Source organism: Phyllobates terribilis, unplaced genomic scaffold (assembly GCF_046119375.1).
Source record: "Phyllobates terribilis strain yellow unplaced genomic scaffold, ASM4611937v1 Scaffold_1__5_contigs__length_1240528914, whole genome shotgun sequence".
NCBI classification, from domain to species: Eukaryota; Metazoa; Chordata; class Amphibia; order Anura; family Dendrobatidae; genus Phyllobates; species Phyllobates terribilis.
The window spans coordinates 497008296-497028782 of NW_027362761.1; the positions used below are offsets into that span (position 1 = coordinate 497008296).

Below are 20487 nucleotides of genomic sequence, written 5' to 3' on the forward strand. Positions count from 1 at the left end.
GCCATTCCAGCGGTGTCGGCAATTGCTCTCCTGGGGACTGCATGACACTTATGTCATGTAATCCCTGCAGCCAATCAACGCTGGCTTCACCCTCCCCTTCTTTGGACGTATCACATACATCTGGAGGAAGTGTGCACTGCTGCTTTCATTTCTTCTGGATTTATGCGATTTGTCCTAAGATCGGTAAAGTGAACCCAGCGCGGACTGCCCACAGGGATCGTGTGACATAATGTTACACAGTCCCCGGGAGACACAGTGCAGACACCGCTGGAGCAGCACTGGCACTGGAGTTGAGTATAGAGGTGTTATTTTACTGAGGGGAAATCTAGGGATTCCGAAGGAGTTGTCCAAGTAGTGAACAACCTCTTTAAAAAGACATCTTGCCACAAATAAACAATGATATTGCAGGACATAGTTTATAGTGCACACTTTTTTCAACCTGGACTTTACTAGGGAGCTCACATTCCAAGCCTAATGTATCAAACTGTGTCCACACAAACCATCAGAAGGTTGTGCACGTCATTAGCCTATGAACCAGACTTCAAAGCTACAGGTGTTCCATTGACCTCACGTCACCACCCTCAAAGGCCACCATGGTGCAGAGTAAAACTGCAATGGAGGTTTACCTTTTTCAGCAAAAAGTCTCACTTTTGTCTTAATATGCAATCATAGCCAGAGATTGGTCTGGAGACCATGTGGGTAATGCCATTAACAGGCCTTCATGAGAGAACTTCACGCAAGTTCTACTCCCGGGATTATGGTGAGGGATATAATATACGGCAGCTGGACCCTTGTAGTCTTCATTCCAGGTAAACGAAGATTACATTGATTTGGTGGTGAGACCTCCAAAGCGTTCCAGGAGCTGTTTTTCCTCACAACAATTCCAGGCTTGTGCTACGGTAAGTAGCCTATCTGGCCTAAACGTGCTACCATGGCCTGCAGACTTGTCTCCCATTGAGCACATCTGGGAAGAAATTGGTCAACAATTCCAAATGGAGCTGCCAACAGCAGATGTTGAGGATTTGTGTCTTTAAGTGCCTTCAGCGTGACAGAACATTCCTCAGACAACTATTAGGCCACATGCACACGTTCACTATTTGGCCATGTTCACACTGGGCGTTTTTTCAGCTTTTTTTTTTTACGCGTTTATTTATGCAAATCTTCAGCTGCATTTTACAGCACCATCAAAGTCTATGAGATTTCAGAAATCTTATGCACACACATTGGTTTTTGTCTCATCATTATTTTGTGCTTTTTTGCACAATAGAGAATTTGGTGAAAAAATGCCTAATCTGAACATCACTATCAGGTTTTGTTGCGCTTTTAGTGAAAAAACGCAAGTAGACCAGTATGTGAAACTCATTTATTTTTGTGATTTTACCATCTTGTCTTGGTCACCTGAGATGGCAGTTTGGGTTAGGACAGTTGAATGAAATTAGTGATGTGTACAATGTAAACATTGGTTGAACTAGGTGTGAGATTGTTCAATTTCACACTTCCGTGGGCCACAGGTATTGTTCAATCTCTGAGCAACTTAATAGCAGACCATAGTGTGAAAATAAATAGTGTCCTACAAACTCAATGCACTGCCAGTGTTCCTGACCAATTTACACCCCGCCACTGTTTCACTTGAATTGCTGGTTAATATGGCTTCACATATGTCTTGCATTGGTGACCTGTGTTCATGCTTCTGTGGTGGAAGCAAAGCTGAACTTTGGGATCATAAAAAATACGTTTTTGATGCAGCTTCTTTCCTGCCAAAAGACCAAGTTTTACTGCAGAAAAAAAACGCTGAAGAATCAGCTAGTGTGAACATAGCCTTAGGTGAGTTTTTATTTCAGTATCTCAGTCAAAAGCAGGACACGAACAATCAGAGAAAAACTGATGTAACTGATGTAAAATACTGACCAAATACTGAATGTGAAAGTGGCCTAAATAACCTCACTGATAGCAGCCAAGTCATGTAAATGTAGGGATTTCTGCACTCAATACTGAATGAATAGAGACGTTTCAAAAACGTTGTGTTTCCCAGTTTTCATCATTTGCATATCATTAACATGTTATCCATCCTATGAGTTCCATAATTCCTCATCTTATACTTCTTGGTGCTGCAATTTCAATGTTGAGGAGTGTATTCTATGAAATTATTCATTCAATGCTGACCCCATTAAAAAATATTGTTTTAAAAGTTGGATATTCACTTTAAATAAGTTAATCAAATGTCTCATTTCCGCATCTGCAAGCAAGTTATCCCCTACTGAAGTGGCCTCTATCAGCCACTTGTCAGTAACTGGCAGGCTCGTGCATGCTGCATATTCCAATTAATAGAACAGGTGCACAATATCTGATAACTATGCAAGAAAGCTTGGTAAGTGACCGACAGACCCCCAAGCTGGAAGCATCTAACATCGTCAAAGTGAGAGGTGCTGGAAAACCCCTTTGAAAGACACTGCCGGGTATGAATGTATCATGTTCACTTTAATTCATAACATTACAAAAGTTTACTTCATATAAATAAAAAAATATTCAATACATTATATCCAAAATGGGAAGATTTCTATAACCACAAATAGGACAAGTATCCGCAACCTGTCGTACCCTAGAAGGAAAATCTATGAGACATCTTTAAGGTACTTATATTGAACACATAATACCCTTAGAAAGATGCACTTATTTCCTGTTTAAGTTGAGTTTAGCCGGCAATAAGAGCAGAGTAAGTCCACTCCTGGCTCGTCAATGTTCAAGGTTTAGGTTAAAAGAAAAATTAAAAAACAAGGGTCCATTGCTTCCATTACTACCTGGCTTAATGTGGCCATACACCGAGAGCCGGCGGGGGTCTCGTGTGCAGCACAAGCATTTAACCAGCAGTTAAGTGCACTTCCTTAACTCGGAAGCATCAACAGTATTTGCAGTCTTGTTACCGCGTCTATATTAACCGAAGCCAGGACGCACAACTGCGCATTCACAAGTAGTCACAGAAGCGAATATAAAAAGGAAATTGTACAAATGATGTATTGCAAAGGGAGCCACTTAAGGAACAATGCCGGTCTCACAAGCTTCCCTTTACACCAGAACGGCTGCCACTAAAAGCCCCGCTCGCCTCCATTCAATCCATTTTAAAAGAAGAATGAGCATCAGTAAATTAGAGTAAATAGCTGGGATATAAACAGACGTACGCACAGCGCCAAGGCTTGCTCCAGCGCAGAAAGCCCGATGAACAAAACGTCTGCAAACTTTTATCAAGTGTCCAACAAGCATGAGAGACCGCGGAAACCACAGGTGATTCATGTGCTTAACTGCGCGGCCTCTCTGAGCTACACCAATCACTGACGTGGGACATTGTACAGATTTATAAGAACTGCAAAGTCCAATAAACGTGTTTTGGTGCATGACCTCAACTGACCACAAAGCTTGGAGAGATGACCATTAAAGAGGACCTGTCACCAGGTCAAAAGTGACCAGTTTTTGCTCTTTGTTTACACCCACTGCTTCCCTCAGTAATCATCTTTTTAACTCCTTTACCCCCCCCCCCCAACGATTTTCGTTTTTTCCTCTTCTTTAAAGAGCCATAACGTTTTTTTTTTTATTTTCCAGCCATATAGCTGTAAGGGGGCTTGTTTTTTGCTGGACGAGTTGTACTTTTGAATGACATCATTCATTTTGCTACATAATGTTCTGCAAAATGGGGGAAAAAAAATTCCAAATATGGTGAAACTGCAAAAAAATAGAATTAGTCCTTACCAGTAATTCGGTTTCTTGAAGCCTTCCACGACAGCATTGGCGGATGTTGTCCACGCCCTATTGGGGGACAGGAACAGAGAGTTTAAAGGCCCCTCCCCACCGTCAATCCCCAGAGTTTACCAAGATCACCTGGAAAAATGGTTACCTGACAGTTATATGGAATCCATAGGGAGGGAAATTCGTGCTGTCGTGGAAGGCTTCTGGAAACTGAATTACCGGTAAGGACTTATTCTATTTTCTCAACACGCCTTCCACGACAGCATTGGAGGAATACCAATGATATTATATTAGGGAGGGACAATAGCTTGTAGGACTTTCCTACCAAAGGCTAAATCCCTAGTGGATGATAAGTCTAATCTATAATGTTTGGAAAGTGTATGAAGGGAAGACCATGTAGCAGCCCTGTAAATCTGCTCTGTAGAAGCGCCCGCTCTTTCGGCCCATGAAGTTGATGTGGATCTGGTAGAATGAGCCTTTAAGGCAATCGGTGGATTCACCTGTTGGTTGTTATAGGCTTCCCCAATTGCCTTTTTGATCCAGTTTGCTATAGTGGACTTAGCTGCCTTCCTTCCTCGGTTCTGCCCTGAGTGTTGTATAAATAGGTTCCCATCCAATCTCCAAGACTCAGTTTGTTGAAGATAATAAAGGACAACTCTGCGGACATCTAGGAGGTGGAACTCGGATTCCTTTGAATTGGAAGGTTTTTGGCAGAAGGAGGGAAGGATGACTTCCTGGGAACGATGTAAATCCGTAACTACTTTTGGGAGAAAAGAAGGGTCCAGGCGAAGCGTGATTCTATCTTCGGTCATATTCATGTAAGATTCTCTGATGGAAAGGGCCTGAAGTTCCCCTACTCTCCGTGCTGAAGTGATGGCCACTAAGAAGGCAGTCTTATGAGAGAGAGTCTGTATTGTGCTAGAGGATAGAGGCTCAAAGTCAGAGAGTGTTAAACCCTTGAGCACCACATTTAGATCCCAGGATGGGACCGGAGACAGAATTCTTGGGTGAAGTCTGAGTGCTGAAGTTAGGAATCTCTTGATCGACCTATGAGAGGCCAAATCTTGGTCGAATATGGAACTTAGGGCTGAAATCTGCACCTTAAGAGTGCTGGGTTTGAGACCCAACTCCAATGCACTCTGTAGAAATTCAAGGATCCGAGCAATGTTGGGATGTGAGGTATCAGGAATATCCGGGGCGTACCATGATAGGAATTTTTTCCATATTTTTGCCGTATATAGCATTGGTTACTGGCTTCCTACTCTGTTGAAGAGTTTTTATAACTTCTTCCGAGAGACCTTTGGATCTTTAGATCTCGGCTTCAGTAACCAGGCTGCCAGGTTTAGCCACGGAGGATTGGGATGGAACAGGGGGCCTTGAGAGAGAAGGTTGCTGACCTGTGGTAGTATCACCGGACCCTCTAGGCAAAGTTCTGTGATGGCCCCGAACCAAGGCCTTTTGGGCCACAGATGGGCCACCAGAATTGTTGCCACTCTCTCTAATCTGACTTTCTGGATGGTTCTTGCTATCCGTGGAATTGGAGGAAAAGCATAGACCAGCTTGAAATGCCAGGGATTGACTAGTGCGTCCAAATTATTGCCATTGTCTCGCCTGTCCAATGAAAAGAAGAGGGGAAGTTTTGCGTTTAACCGACTGGCGAAGAGATCTACCTCGGGGAGACCCCATTTTGCTACCAGCGACTGGAAATTTGAGGATTCAAGCTCCATTCTCCTGGCTGGATATCTTTCCTGCTTAGAAAGTCTGCTTGAACGTTGTTTGAGCCTTTCAGGTGAATTGCTGAACGTGATAGGAGATGTTGTTCTGCCCAGAAAAATATTCGGCCTGCAATCTGTTTTAGGTAGAAAATTAGTGTGCACACTGTCTAGTATAATCAAGGTGCAGATGCAATGGACTGGTAGTGTCCGTAAATTGCATAGAAATAAGTTGATCGCACACTCTCTGGAATTTGCTTTTTTGGTGTAAATTTATTCACACAGGAAAAGAATATACAATAGTGACAATAAATGGCGACAGTAAGACGTTTCGGCCACCCAGGCCTTATTCATTAAGTCGCTATTGTATCTGGTTAAGATAATGGGACAAAGGAAGACACCAGAGTATACAGGTGGAGAGTCCAATTTGAAGCTTCACATTGGTACAAGGGTTCATCAGCCCGTGGAGAGCTGTGGATCCTGCATCTTGGACGTCTCATAGGTGGGGTTCCCACGTGTGGTGGCTGCGGAGGGTGTATACCCCACCCCACCTATGAGACGTCCATGACGCAGGATCCACAGCTCTCCAAGGGCAGATGAACCCTTGTACCAATGTGAAGCTTCAACTTGGACTCTCCACCTGTATACTCTGGTGTCTTCCTTTGTCCCATTATCTTAACCAGATACAATAGCGACTTAATGTATAAGGCTTGGGTGGCCGAAACGTCTTACTGTCGCCATTTATTGTCACCATTATATTTTCTTTTCCTGTGTGAATAAATTTACACCAAAAAAGCAAATTCCAGAGAGTGTGATCAACTTATTTCTATGCAATCTGTTTTAGGCTGTGTGCCTTCGTACTTCCTTGATGACAAAGGAAGGCAACCTTAGTCACGTTGTCCAAGAGAATCTTGATGTGAGAACCCTGGATTAGGTTGACTGTCGCTCTGAGCGTTTTTTTCTACTGCCTTTGGCTCCCTGAAGTTGGAGGATCTGGCACTGATCTCGGGACTCCATCTGCCTTGAAAGGGAATCTGGGCCACCATAGCTCCCCAGCCTCGTATACTGGCATCGGTAGTCACTGTAATTAGAGGGTCCTGGGTCCAAGAAATCCCCCTCTGAAGATTTCGGGAGCTTAGCCACCAAGAAAGAGAAGCTTTTATCCGACCGGGGGTCCTGGACCGTTTGTTTAGCGAGTCCCGTTGTCTGTTTCAGGATCTTAGGATATGATCCTGGAGAAGCCTTGAGTGGGCCTGGGCCCACAACACCGACTGGAAACAGGTTGTCATAGACCCCAATACAGACATTGTCGCTCTCAATGTCGGATTCTCCTGGTGTCTGAAATTTGAGATTTTGGATCTGAGAGCTGTTTGATGGTCCAATGGTAGAAAGGACATCTGTTTGTTGGGAGTCCAGCAAGATACCAAGGAATTTCCTCCTTGATGAAGGGAGGAGTTCCGACTTTTTTAGGTTTGGAACCCAACCTAATGAGCGAGGGGTTTTTAAGGTTATAGAGACGTGAAGATTGAGAGTCACCACTGAAGGAGCGACAACCAACATGTCGTCCAAGTATGGAATTATGCAGACGCCCTGTTTTTGCATGAGTGCAATGACTTCTGCCATAATCTTCATAAACACCCAGGGTACTGAAGAGATGCCGAAAGGCAGTACACTGTACTGGTAGTGTACTGTTATGTTATCCCTGAGGACTGCAAATCGTAGGAACTTCCTGTGGGACGGATAAATCGGCACATGGTAGTATGCATCTTTTAAGTCTATGGTCGCCATGACAAAGTCTTTCCCTATTAGGGGAATAGTTGATTTTATAGACTCCATCTTGAATCGTCTGTATTTGATGTGATGGTTTAGGGACTTCAGGTTGATTATGATGCGTAGGGTCCCTGATGGTTTCCGTATTAGGAATATTTTTGAGTAGTGACCCATCCCCTCCCGGCCAGCGGGGACAAGAGACACCACTCCCGAATTCAGAAGGTTTTTTAGACAGACTGATAGGAGTTCCTGAGCCCCCCCCCCCGAGAAGGAAGGGACGTGACCCTTAGGATCTGAGGGGGGATACTCTCGAATTCCAACAGAAGACCCTCCTCGATGGTATTGAGGATCCACTGGCAGGAAGATATTGCCCGCCACTGGGAAAGAAATTCGGGACATGCCCCCACACATGGACCAAGTCATTGCTTGTCCTGCTGCTGGTGTTGTTGCTGGGGTACAAGGATGTTGCGGCCCTTGCCGCCTTTAGTATAGCTCCAGCGCCCAGATTTTCCCTTTCCTCTATACTGTGAGGGGTGACTCTGGGAAGGCCGAAAGGAACGTTTCTTAGCCTGTTTCTGTTCGGGAATTGTTTTCTTTCTGTTCGAGGCCTTTTTCCAGGATTTCATCCAGGGCTGGGCCGAATACATATTTTCCTTGGAATGGAATGGAACAGAGCTTAACTTTAGAGGTGACATCTCCACTCCATAATTTGAGCCATAGTACACAGCGAGCAGTATTGGATAGGACAGCTGCTCTGGCCGCAATCCGGACTGCCTCAGCCGAGGCGTCCAATAAGAAACCTGTGGCTTTTCGAAGGAGAGGGATGGAGTCTAGCAGGTCTGCCCTGGACGTGCCCTGAGACAGATGTTCCTCTAGTTGGGTCAGCCATTTGAAGAGGGATCTGGCCACACAATCCGAGGAAATATTGACTTTGAGAGAGGCAGAGGAGGTTTCCCATGATTTTTTAAGAAGCTTTCCATTTTTCGGTCCAATGGATCCTTCAATTGGGATGAGTCCTCAAAAGGGAAGTGAAGATTTCCTCACTACCCTAGCCACCTGGATGTCCACCTTAGGGACTTCCCACTCAAATCCTTCACCCTCTAGCGGAAATCTATGTTTTAATTCCGAAGGGGTGGTGAGACGAATCTCCGGGGATTCCCATTCTTGTCGGATGAGATCTCTAATTACTTCATGGACTGGAAAACCAGTCTGTTTTTTGATCTAAGGCCCCTAAACATCTCATCCTGAACAGAACAGGGAACTTCAACTTCCTCCAGCCCCATAGTGCCTCTAACTGCGTCCAGTAATTCCTCTAAGTTGTCCGAGGAAAAATAATATCTTCCAGTTTCTACTTTTTTGGCAGGCCCTACGGATGCTATTTCCTCAAAATCACGAGAGGCTGAGCTACTAGCGTCCATAGAGACCACATCTGAATCTAACTCTTGAATCTTTCTCTTCTTAGGGGGAGAGGGCCTGGAGGAGGAGTAGACAGGCAGGGCAGCAAAAGAAGCTTGGACCTCCTGTCTAAACATCCCCTGTTTAACAAGTGATCTGAGCTCCTCGATCAGTGAGGGGTTTTCTTCTCTAATTATTTTATCCGTACATGGCTGGCACAACTTCTTCTTATAGGATGAGGACAGTTTTTTTGTACAGAGACCACATCTACGGGGCTGGTCTTTATCCTCCTTAGAAGCGGGGGCCTTGTCTTCTTAAGAAAGGGGAATAGAAAGGAACACATGTAACTAGGAGGAGGGGAGATCTAGTGTCATCTAGAAAAGAAGGCTGAGATAACCCCATAGTGACTACCCATGTACTACTCACTGTAGCCGCGGGCGTGCTGGGCTCTGCAGATGCAGGGATATTGGATCTGTCACCTTCCATGGTGGGAATAGCCTTACCTTTTGGCGTCTTCAGGAGGGTTTTAAATAAAAAAAACGTGCCTCCCAGCAAGGGACCTCAGTCCCCTCCCCTTTCCGGTCACTTAAGGGACAATCAGAGGTTGATATGGGCCTTGATGGTCCTGGACGTGGTCAAACATTCTGCGTTCCAGCGTGGAACGCGCAGACTGGAAGCGGTAGGACCCACGGTGACGTCACCTCCGCTGCGCGCGCGTCCGAGCCGCCAGTCGGCTCCGAGCGCTCTACCCCACGCGTCTCAGCGTGGAACGCACATGCCGGAAGCGGCAGAGCCCGCGGCGACGTCACTTCCGGTGCGCGAGTGCGCCCAGGCCGCCAGGAAAGAGGAGATGACGGAGAGCTGGAACGGCCTCCGGCATGAACGATGCCCCGCACAGAAGCCAGGTTGGTCCCAATGGGAGCCACATGGAGGGAGCACCCCGACCGACCACTGCCCGGCAAGTATGATAAACACAGCCCGGCTCTGCCGGCCCGAAAGCACTGCAGGATCTCTCCATGCCCCAAGGGGGACAGGAAAACACTGGGGATTGACGGTGGGGGGGCGGCTTTTAAATTCTCTATGTTCCTGTCCCCCAATAGGTCGTCGACAACATCCTCCAATGCGGTCGTGGAAGGCGTATTGAAAAAAGTGCAATTCCACAGTGTCCTTTTTGGCTTCTCATTTACCATGTTCAATAAATGGTAACATTGACCTGGCAATATGATTCCCCAGGTCGGTAAGAGTACGCATATACCAAATACGTATAGGGTTTTTTTCATACACTGCTCAAAAAAATAAAGGGAACACTTAAACAACAGAATATAACTCCAAGTACATCAAACTTCTGTGAAATCAAACTGTCCACTTAGGAAGCAACACTGATTGACAATCAATTTCACATGCTGTTCTGTAAATGGAATAGACAATACATGGAAATTATTGGCAATTATCAAGACACCCTCAATAAAGGAGTGGTTCTGCAGGTGGAGACCACAGACCACATCTCAATACCAATGCTTTCTGGCTGATGTTTTGGTGACTTTTGAATGTTGGTTGTGCTTTCACACTCATGGTAGCATGAGACGGACTCTACAACCCACAGAAGTTGCTCAGGTAGTGCAGCTCATCCAGTATGGCACATCAATGCGGGCTGCGGCAAGAAGGTTTGTTGTGTCTGTCAGCGTAGTGTCCAGAGGCTGGAGGTGCTACCAGGAGACAGGCCAGTACACAAGGAGACGTGGCGGGGGCCGTAGGAGGGCAACAACCCAGCAGAAGGACTGCTACCTCTGCCTTTGTGCAAGGAGGAACAGGAGGAGCACTGCAAAATGACCTCCAGCAGGCCACAAATGTGCATGTGTCTGCACAAACGGTTAAAAACCAACTCCATGAGGGTGGTATGAGGGCCAGACGTCCGCAGATGGGGGTTGTGCTCACAGCCCAACATGGTGCAGGACACTTGGCATTTGCTACAGAACACCAGGATTGGCAAATTCGCCACGGGCGCCCTGTGCTCTTCACAGATGAAAGCAGGTTCACACTGAGCACATGTGACAGAGTCTGGAGATGCCGTGGAGAGTGATCTGCTGCCTGCAACATCCTTCAGCATGACCAGTTTGGCAGGGGGTCAGTAATGGTGTGGGGTGGCATTTCTTTGGAGGGCCGCACAGCCCTCCATGTCCTCGCCAGAGGTAGCCTGACTGCCATTAGGTACAGAGATGAGATCCTCAGACCCCTTGTGAGACCTTATGCTGGTGCGGCTGTCCCTCGGTTCCTCCTAATGTAGGACAATGCCAGACCTCATGTGGCTGGAGTGTGTCAGCAGTTCCTGCAAGATGAAGGCATTGAAGCTATGGACTGGCCCGCCCGTTCCCCAGACCTGAATCCGATTGAGCACATCTGGGACATCATGTCTCGCTCCATCCACCAACGTCACGTTGCACCACAGACTGTCCAGGAGTTGGCGGATGCTTTAGTCCAGGTCTGGGAGGAGATCCCACAGGAGACCATCCGCAACCTCATCAGGAGCATGCCCAGGCGTTGTAGGGAGGTCATACAGGCACGTGGAGGCCACACACAATACTGAGCCTCATTCTGACTTGTTTTAAGGACATTACATCAAAGTTGGATCAGCCTGTAATGTGTTTTTCCATTTTAATTTTGGGGGTGACTCCAAATCCAGGCCTCCATTGGTTAACAAATTTGATTTCCATTGATGATTTTTGTGTGATTTTGTTGTCAGTACATTCAACTTTGTACAGAACAAAGTATTCAATGAGAATATTTCATTCATTCAGATCTAGGATGTGTTATTTGAGTGTTCCCTTTAATTTTTTGAGCAGTGTGTATATATATATATATATATATATATATAAGTGGTGTAAAAAAAATTCAGAAATTTGTCCAAAAAAATTTCGCTTTTGTCGCCATTTTATGAGACATGCAACGTTCTCATTTTCCAAGATCTAGAGCTGTATGAGGGTTTATTTTTTGCGCCCTAAGCTGATACCATTTTGGGGCAGGTACGATATTTTAATCGCCTTTTATTGAAATGATGCTGCAACCAAAAAACGTAATTCTGGTGTTTTGATTTTTCTTTTTTCTCGTTACCGATCCAATTAATTTATTTTATATTTTCATCGATCAGACATTCCTGAAAGCGGCGCTACCAAATGTGTATTTTTTAAAAAAAACTTGGACTTGTTTAAATTTTTTTAAAACTTACTTTTTCCTGTATGTAATAGTCCCCTTAGGAGACTTGAAGCTGCGATCGTCCAAATCGCCTGTGCTATACATAGCAGGGCTTCAGCACAGCAAAAAATCACAATCTTCCATGACGCCACAGGCCGGTGTTCACAGGAGGATCGTAATGACAGGCACAAGGCTCTTCAGCAGATCCCCGGCTGTCATAACAACCCTTCGATCACGTGACGGTCACACCAATGGGCAGGATCAATGATGCGTTTCCTGTCTGCACGTGTTAAATCCCGCTATCAGTAATTGTCAGACAGCGGCATTTCAAAGGTTAACAGCCAGTCAGATCCACCTGCGGCTGTTAGAGGCACTGGATGGCTGATTAAATCAACCATCAAGTGCGGGGAAAGATGTGGGCTCAGGATGCGAGCCTGCATCAAAGGCAGGGACACGGCCGATGACCTAAATATACATCATCGATTGTGAAGGGGTTAAAATCGGGCAATGTGGTTCCAGATATATGGGCCTTTTGTATTTAGCGTGCCCAATATGGCAATTTTCATGGTCTCCACTCTGGGGGAGTGGCTCGTGGGCGGTTCAATATGCAGAGCAGCCTAAATACATGCCCCGAGAATCCCAGTGGATTGCCCCCTTGTGAAGATAAATTTTTTATAAAAAAAAAAAAGCATATTGGATGCACTTAGTAAACCCATATCTCGAATGATTTATCGGACTATAAACAAAAAAGAAAAAAAAAAGAAAACTTAAAGGGGTTGTCCACTACTAGGACAACCCTTTTTCAATCTAAATGTTCGGCCCGATAAAATAAAAAAAACCTATACTCTCCTCCTGTGCTAGCACTCGCGGTCCCGGGACTTTATAGCAAAATACATGGAATATGGAAACTAATATAAAAAAAATTGCAAACATCCGCAAAGTCATGGAAAACTAGAAATATCTTAAATATCTTAAAAAAACTTAACGTTTAATAGCCTATAATGTCCTTAGCGAAGTATAAACACTGCTCATTTTCATTGCTCTGATATTTTTTTTTTTTTAATTCAAACAAGAAAGCTATTCATCACAAAGTCTGCATTTAATGAGCCATTTGCTGCTGTGGCAATATTTGGGAAATTATAATTTAGACTCATCTTAATAACTAATCTAACATGAATAATGTGTTCGGGAAGTCAAGTCTACATCGGAATTTTATGTTTATTTATTTATTTTTTAGAAATAATACCTCCCACTTTATTAAACCGTCATATAATTAAAACTTTGAAAACTAAAGAGTTATAATGAAATAATTTCTCAGCTAGAATAAAGCCTGGCAAAGCTTGAAATGTTTACACGTGTGTAAGCATTAATTGCAGATGAGGCTTATAATTGCTCCGGTTAATAAGTGCGCCGCTGTACGGTACTATCACTCAACGGACAACAAAGTATATGAAGCGTGAAGGTAAAAGACGCTGCGTCCATGTCATGGATTATTGCCTGTACCCTTCAGCAAACACGTTGTTTGGGTACCAGAGCCGCTGCTTTACTTAAGGTAATGCTTCTATTAAATACATGTAACAGACCCATGTAATCCAATCAGTCATATGGCAAAACCGTGCCCACTAGACTTGTGCCAACCGCACTGCAAAGCAGACAACTATGCTTGAGATATACATCCATGGAGCATGGGTAGGCAATGTTACATGGATGTAACTTATAGGCACGGTTTTTCTTTTTACCTGAAAGTAATGCCCAAATGTGCTTTTAATCTAGACCAAGAACCTTGGAAAAAAAATGTTGACAAACCAATGGGACATCCGAATCACCATCAGATAAATTCAAGGAGTATCTCCATAATATTTCACAGTTTTAAAAGAGGACATGTCAGAAAAATATTTGCTCACTAACTAAAGGCATGATTGTTAAGCCCCTTCGATGCTTATCACATTCATACCTTACTTGTAGAATTTTGTTTCAGAGAAATCCATCCTTGAAGTTTTAATCACATGTGCAGCGGGGCGGGCATTGCACTTCCAGCTCTGCAGCGCTTTCTCTCTATTCCTGGCTGCCCTCTGGTCTTTGATTGACAGGTCTCACTTCTCTCGGTGACCCGTCTCCACTGTGCAAGAGCAGTCTTAGCCTCAGCTCATCCCATCACAATGGGTGGTGCATGCGTAGTAAGCTTCTAATGACATTGCAAAATCAAAGGACTGGCCCCCGCAACGTTATCAGGGGCTTAGAGTCTCCTTCTGATCAGACGGGGCAATAAGGTGCCTGTGGAGGGGAGACTGGTCACAGAAAATTGTGACTTGTCTAAGACCGGAGGCTGGCAATGAGCGGGGGAAAAGGGGAGAGGACAGCACAGCTGGGCATGCTGTTTCGTCCTCGCCGAACACAGAATTTCCAAAAATTATGAAAGCATAAAATATTTTATAATCTAGACATACCAAATCATTCACCGCCCAACCCCACAAATTATTGTGCAGGTGCAAAAAAAAAATACAATTTTTTTATTTATTTATTAAATGCCAACCTGAAAATAAAGCTCTACAAAAGTTCCTTTCAATTACATTTTTTATACACAAAAATAAATGAATACATCACCATTCAATCCCATTTCTACAACATCTCAATCATCATTGGAAAAGCCAGCCAGCATTTTCACAAAGATCTGACATTTCAGAAAATGTGAAAATCCAAAATTCCAAGATACCAGGGAATAGTAGGGGTAAAACGTAGCCGTTATTTCATCCTTAAAATAGCATGGTGAAATATAAAAACGAGTCTGTTCTATGCGGATCATAATTATGTGAAAATATATCATACATATATAACCGTTCAAAAGTTTGGAGTCACCCAGACAATTTTGTGTTTTCCATGAAAACTCATACTTTTATTTATCAAATGAGTTGCAAAATGAATAGAAAATATAGTCCAGACATTGACAAGGTTAGAAATAATGATTTTTATTTGAAAGAATAATTTTCTCCTTCAAACTTTGCTTTCGTCACAGAATGCTCCTTTGCAGCATTTACAGCATTGCAGACCTTTGGCATTCTAGCTGCTCATTTGCTGAGGTAATCTTGAGAAATTTCCCCCCATGCCTCCTGAAGCCCCTTCCACAAGTTGGATTGGCTTGAGGGGCACTTTTTGCGTACCATACGGTCAAGCTGCTTCCACAACAGCTCAACGGGGTTGAGATCTGGTGACTGCGCTGGCCACTCCATTACAGATAGAATACCAGCTACCTGCTTCTTCCCTAAATAGTTCATGCATAATTTGGCGGTGTGCTTTGGGTCATTATCCTGTTGCAGGATGAAATTGGCTCCAATCAAGCGCCATCCACAGGGTATGGCATGGCGTTGCAAAATGGAGTGATAGCCTTCCTTATTCAAAATCCCATTTAACTTGTACAAATCTCCCACTTTACCAGCACCAAAGCAACCACAGACCATCACATTACCTCCACCATGCTTGACAGATGGTGTCAGCCACTCTTCCAGCATCTTTTCAGTTGTTCTGCGTCTCACAAATGTTCTTCCTTGTGATCCAAACACCTCAAACTTTGATTCATCTGTCCATAAAACTTTTTTCCAATCTTCCTCTGTCCAATGTCTGTGTTCTTTTGCCCATATTAATCTTTTCCTTTTATTAGCCAGTCTCAGATAAGGCTTTTTCTTTGCCACTTTGCCCTGAAGACCAGCATCCTAGAGTCGCCTCTTCACTGTAGACGTTGACACTGGCGTTTTGCGTGTACTATTTAATGAAGCTGCCAGTTGAGGAGCTGTGAGGCGTCGATTTCTCAAACTAGAGACTCTAATGTACTTGTCTTGTTGCTCAGTTGTGCAGCGGGGCCTCCCACTTCTCTTTCTACTCTGGTTAGAGCCTGTTTGTGCTCTCCTCTGAAGGGAGTAGTACACACCGTTGTAGAAAATCTTCAGTTTCTTGGCAATTTCTCGCATGGTTTAGCCTTCATTTCTAAGAACAAGAATAGACTGTCAAGCTTGACATGAAAGTTCTCTTTTTCTGGCCATTTTGAGAGTTTCATAGAACAAACAAATGTAATGCTCCAGATTCTCAACTAGCTCAAAGGAAGGTCAATTTTATAGCTTCTCAAATCAAACTATTTTCAGCTGGGCTAACATACTTGTGCAAGGGTTTTCTATGGTTTTCTAAATATCCATTAGCCTTCTTACACAGTTAGCAAACACAATGTACCATTAAAACACTGGAGTGGTGGTTATTGGAAATGGGTCTATGTAGATATTGCAATAAAAACAAGACGTTTGCAGCTAGAATAGTCATTTACCACATTAACAATGTATAGAGTGTATTTCTGATTCATTTAATGTTCGCTTCATTGAAAAAAAATGTGCTTTTCTTTCAAAAATAATGAAATTTCTAAATGACCCCAAACTTTTGAACGGTAGTGTATATATATGATATATATGGGCTGACAACAAAATCTCACAAAAATCAACAATGGAAATCAAATTTACTAACGAATGTAGGCCTGGATTTGGAGTCACCCCCAAAATTAAAGTGGAAAAACACACTACAGGCAGATCCAACTTTGATGGAATGTCCTTAAAACAAGTCAAAATGAGGCTCAGTATTGTGTGTGGCCTCCACGTGCCTATATGACCTCCCTACAACGCCTGGGCATGCTCCTGATGAGGTTGCGGATGGTCTCCTGTGGGATCTCCTCCCAGACCTGGATTAAAGCATCCGCCAGCTCCTGGACAGTCTGTGGTGCAACGTGACATTGGTGGATGGAGCGAGACATGATGTCCCAAGATGTGCTCAATCGGATTCAGGTTTGGGGAATGGGCGGGCCAGTCCATAGCTTCAATGCCTTCATCTTGCAGGAACTGCTGACACACTCCAGCCACATGAGGTCTGGCATTGTCCTGCATTAGGAGGAACCCAAGGCCAACCACACCAGCATATGGTCTCACAAGGGGTCTGAGGATCTCGTCTCGGTACCTAATGGCAGTCAGGCTACCTCTGGTGAGCACATGGAAGGCTGTGCGGCCCTCCAAAGAAATGCCACCCCACACCATTACTGACCCACTGCCAAACCGGTCATGCTGAAGGATGTTGCAGGCAGCAGATTTCTCTCCACGGCGTCTCCAGACTCCGTCACGTCTGTCACATGTGCTCAGTGTGAACCTGCTTTCATCTGTGAAGAGCACAGGGCGCCAGTGGCGACTTTACCAATCCTGGCGTTCTGCGGCAAATGCCAAGCGTCCTGCATGGTGTTGGGCTGTGAGCACAACCCCCATCTGTGGACGTCGGGCCCTCATATCACCCTCATGGAGTTGGTTTCTAACCATTTGTGCAGACACATGCACATTTGTGGTCTGCTGGAGGTAATTTTGCAGGGCTCTAGCAGTGCTCCTCCTATTTCTCCTTGCACAAAGGCGGAGGTAGCAGTCCTGCTGCTGGGTTGTTGCTCGCCTACAGCCCCCTCCACGTCTCCTGGTAGCGCCTTCAGCCTCTGGACACTGCGCTGACAGACGCAGCAAACCTTCTTGCCACAGCTCGCATTGATGTGCCATCCTGGATGAGCTGCACTACCTGAGCAGCTTCTGTGGGTTGTAGAGTCCATCTCATGCTACCACGAGTGTGAAAGCACAACCAACATTCAAAAGTGACCAAAACATCAGCCAGAAAACATTGGTACTGAGATGTGGTCTGTGGTCCCCACCTTTATTGAGGGTGTCTTGATAATTGCCAATAATTTCCATCTATTGTCTATTCCATTTGCAGAACAGCATGTGAAGTTGATTGTCAATCAGTGTTGCTTCCTAAGTGGACAGTATGATTTCACAGAAGTTTGATTCACTTGGAGTTATATTCTGTTGTTTAAGTGTTCCCTTTATTTTTTTTAAGCAGTGTATATATGATAGAGATATAGATATACCAAGTAGGTGGACAGAAAGTGTAATAAGGTTATGAAGGGGGAGATTTATCAAACACTAAATTGCAGCCTCCTGTCTGGATCATCCTCCAATAAACCATGAATTAGACGTGGTCGATAAGCTTTCCACCCAATAGATTTCACGATTCGCATGATAGACGCTCGTGAAATTCCCAATTCCAAAGAGGCTCTTCTGGTGGACTTTTTTGCACTCTGAACAAGTTGTTTATTATCCTCTGTACAGACTGTTTTGGGTCGACCAGTTTTTGGAGCATTAAGGATTGAGCCAGTGGCATTGAATTTGTCACAAATGCGGTAAATGGTTTGTCTCTTTGGGGCTTGAGTACCAAATGTTTCAACCCAATTTGCTCTACCGGTTTCAGCATTTTGAGTTTCCAATACTCTGTTAAAATCCATTTTCTTTGATCTGTATTTAAATTATTTGCCATTATGTGTTATCTGAATTATCCGAAAAGAAAACAGATTTGGGGGAGATCTATCTGTGAAAACTAGATCTGTGAAACTGGCTCAGTTGCCCTTAGCAACCAATCAGATTGCACCTTTCATTTTCCAAAGAGTCTGTGAGGAATGAAAAGTGGAATCTGATTGGTTGCTAAGGGCAACTGAGCCAGCTTCACTTTACACCATGTTTGATAAATCTCCCCCCTTCATAACCTTATTACACTTTCTGCCCACCTACTTTTGGACCGCCCTGTATATATGATAGAGAGATAGATATATCTCTCTATCATATATATAGCTAGGGCTGAAACATTGCATCATCTACCTCGTTTTTGCCAACAACGGGGCATGAGAATTACTCACTGGACTAAGCAAGTTTCTTCCCATTTTAGAAAGTGTGATCATTAGAGGCCCGCTAAGTTAAGAAAAAAGGGAGCTGTGGCATCATGCGGCCATGTGGAGTCCTGTGCCCTTGAGCTCCCAGCTGAGTGTAGGCCAGGGGCAGTATAAGCAGCTCCCCGCAGATAGCGGACAGCAGAGCCACACAGGCATCGTGTTGAGGCAAGCACCGCAGTTCTTTCTTTATCTCTAGGACATGTCAATGGAAAAAAAAAATTGTAAAAAGGAAATCAGAAACTCTTGAATAAAGAGGAGCTTTCAACACGTTTGTATAATGCACCAACATATATTTATAGATATAATTCTGGAGCATATTCTCATAACTTGGTGTTGTGCCGTTCTTCTGTTATTTTCCATTGAAATTGATAAATAAATTGAAAATGTGGACTAATTCCCATTAACCAAAAGGGAGTAATGTAAATATAAAAATGTAATGGATATGTCACAAGTGTAAATCAGCCTGGAACAAGCCATCCACAAAAACGGAACATCGCACATTTCTATGGTGGAGATGGAAGAGACTGCATTGCAGAACTGTTATCTGGGTGTTTCGGCATGCGTGTGGAGTTTTGCAGACTCAGATTTTTCAGAGTTTGCAGTATTCCCAGTGAAGCACAAAAACATCAAGCTCTTCACATGCACTTGCTGGCATATCGTAGCAAGTGGAAAAGAAGCACACTACCACCCTGCAAACCATAGATTAAGGCCACGGCCCCACTATCAGTATTTGGCCAGTATTCGTTAGCATTTTTTCTCAGGAGTGGGAGACAAAACCAGGAGTGGGTGATAAATGCAGAATTGGTGACTTGTTTCTATTATACCTTTTCTCTGATTGTTCCTCACCTGGTTTTGGCTCCCACTCCTGAGAAAAAATACTGACCAAATACGGATAGTGGGGCCGTGGCCTAAGAGTGGAAAAGAAGACAGAAATAAAAGTTTCAGATATACAGTCCTGCTCATCGTTATTGGCACCTATGAAGTTTAAGTACATAATGTGGAATATCTCCTGAAAAAATCAATCAAATGAAGCAGATTTTTTAAATAGAACATTCGTGGGAGGGAAAACCGAAAGCGCCATGGAATAAATGGCACTATGATATTAAATAATAATAATTGCTGAAGAAAAAACATAAAAAGGAATGACTGATCTTTGCAAAGAGTACCCTGACAGACCACAATCCTTCTGGGAAAATGTGGACAGATGTAACAAAAATAGAGCTTTTTGCAATTCAAAGCAACAGTTTGCTTACAGACGGCGCAATGAAGCTTATAAGGAAAATGACACTACCAACAGCTAAGCATGGTAGAGGATCCATAATGTGGTGGCTTGTTTTGCTGCATCTGATACTGGAGGCTTTGAGCATATCACAGGAATCATGAAATCAGAATTATCAAGAGATTTTAGAGCGAAAAATCCTACCTACCCATTGTAAGAAAACCTGGTTTGAGTCGAAGATCATGGGTCCTCCAGCAAGACAATGACCCAAAGCACACATCCAAAAGTACACAGGAATGGTTGAAAAAGAAAAAAATTGACTGTTTTAAAATGGCCAGCAATGAGTCCTGACCCCAATCCCAGTGAAAATCTTTGGGGTGAGCGGAAATCTGCCATTGGTAACACGTATATTACTTACCAGTAATGTGTTTTTTCAGAACCTTTGACGGCACAATGAGAGAGGGGATCCGCCCTTCAAGTACAGGAAACCTTCAAGATAAAAAGGGCGGCGCCTCTCCCCGCTTCAGTGGATTACAGAGCATGAGAGGACTCTCCGGTTAGAGCACATAATTTTATTAACCATAAAAGAATTTCACCCATGTGAATACTCAACACCCACCAACCGGAAGGTGAACACCATAGTGATAGGGAGGGAATGTAAAGGTGCCGTCATGGGTTCCGAA

At 44.0% G+C, this 20487-nt stretch overlaps 1 protein-coding gene across 4 annotated transcripts in view; it reads right to left on the minus strand.

The window, feature by feature from the left end:
• AP3B1 (adaptor related protein complex 3 subunit beta 1) overlaps positions 1-20487 on the minus strand; it is a 579624-nt gene that overhangs the window by 435714 nt on the left and 123423 nt on the right. The gene's annotated exons all lie outside the window — the stretch shown is intronic.